Raw genomic sequence first — 1,800 nt, 5'->3', positions numbered from 1 at the left:
TAACGAGTTTTAAAACGCATCGGTTAAATAAAACAACAACGAAACACACCCAATACTCGGATCGGGACGCCACTACCGAGGCAGCAGTTGCTGTCCGAAATTCCTTCTACTTAAATTATTTTTATTTTATATATTTTTTTTTTCTATTTAAATTATTTAATCCTTTTTAAATCTCCATACCAAAATACACCTAACCAAAAACCAAATTACATTTTACTAAAATAAAACAAATAAAACCAAATCTCCTATCACACAATCCACTTGATATTTCCACACATGTAACAATACATAAAATCCCCATCAACAATCTAAACCATCATCAAAAACATTAAACTAGCAACTTAAGATATACTCATCCACAAGATCCTTCAAGAGCAATTAAAGTTTCATAACCCATAATAATTAAATTAAGTACTTGATTCTCTTATCAAATTAAAATTTTGTAGAAAATCATATATCATCATTTTTTTTTTGAAACAAAACATATATATAAGGACAATCCTTTAAACAAATCAAATTTTGTTAAAGGATTTATAAACTCATGGATACTTACATTACTTAATTGATACACTTAAAATTTCTTTTAACAAACTAAAATCTTGCTAGAGAAATATAAATTGTAAAATAAATCCATTTTAACCTTTGAATAGACTTTATTCTTATAACAAATTTAAGCTTTGTTAAAGAATGCAAATCAAGGAAAATTTTATATAATAGAAATATGATTTAATCCTTTTAACAAACCAATTTTATCAAATGATTATTAAAGAAAGCTTATATAAAATACTCAATCCTCCCAATAAGTCATAGGATATCATCATAAAAAGAAAGAAGATTATGTAATCCCATACTAAAATTTCTTATAAATAAAAATAGTAATTAACAACTTCACTTACCCTTTGATTAGAAGATTGGATTGAGCAAAGAAAATGTTTTTTTTTTTTTTTTTTCTTCTTGAGCCGAAACCAAGAACAACAACAAGGGGAATATTTTTTTCTGAATTTTTTTCTCACTAAGAAGATTAAAATGTGATTAGGAATGTGAGGAATTTAAATTGAAGCTTAAGGATTAATAGGCAATTTAATGGATGGCTTTAAGTGTCATAATTCACACTTATGAGAGGAGTTACAAAACTCCTCCCTTTACACTTCACAACCGGCTGCCTCTTCCCCTTCCCCTATTTAATTTTTTTTTATTAATTAATTAATTAAACAATTATTATACTATTGTTAAAACAGCAAGAAATGTCACGCGATAACATCATACGCGATAAAACTTGTTACCGTTAAAATTAACCTACTTTATTACTTATAATTAACTATGTAAAATAATATAATTTAATATCACTTATTTATTTTATTTTTGTTATATTTTATTTTATTATATTTTATTTACTTTTAAACCCGATAAATTACGGGGTGTTACACATACCATAAAACTCTACTTGATACATCCTAGATGAATACTTTAAAAACCTGCATCCCTACTTGAAAACACTAAAACCCTACTTGAGGTCCTCTAAATGCCTACTTTAGCTATGTCTTTTTTTTTATTAGCCTCCCTTCTCTCTCATTCTTTTTTATCTGAAAAAAACCTAGCCTCTATTGTTAAATTTGAGGCTACTGTCAACCTTATGGTTAATGGTAAGCCACCAATCACTTTATTTTTGTTCTTTTTTTTCATTTTTAGTTACAAATAAAATCCATTTTCTCTATATTATAGTGTTATTCTATCCATTTATTGAATTTAATCTACCTATATATTAGATTTTAAAGTCTCTCATGATGAAAATTTAGAGTC

This window comes from Amaranthus tricolor, chromosome 1 (genome assembly GCF_026212465.1).
Source record: "Amaranthus tricolor cultivar Red isolate AtriRed21 chromosome 1, ASM2621246v1, whole genome shotgun sequence".
In the NCBI taxonomy this organism is placed as follows: domain Eukaryota; kingdom Viridiplantae; phylum Streptophyta; class Magnoliopsida; order Caryophyllales; family Amaranthaceae; genus Amaranthus; species Amaranthus tricolor.
The sequence above is the reverse complement of the archived record's forward strand: the minus strand, read 5'-3'. Positions refer to the sequence as shown.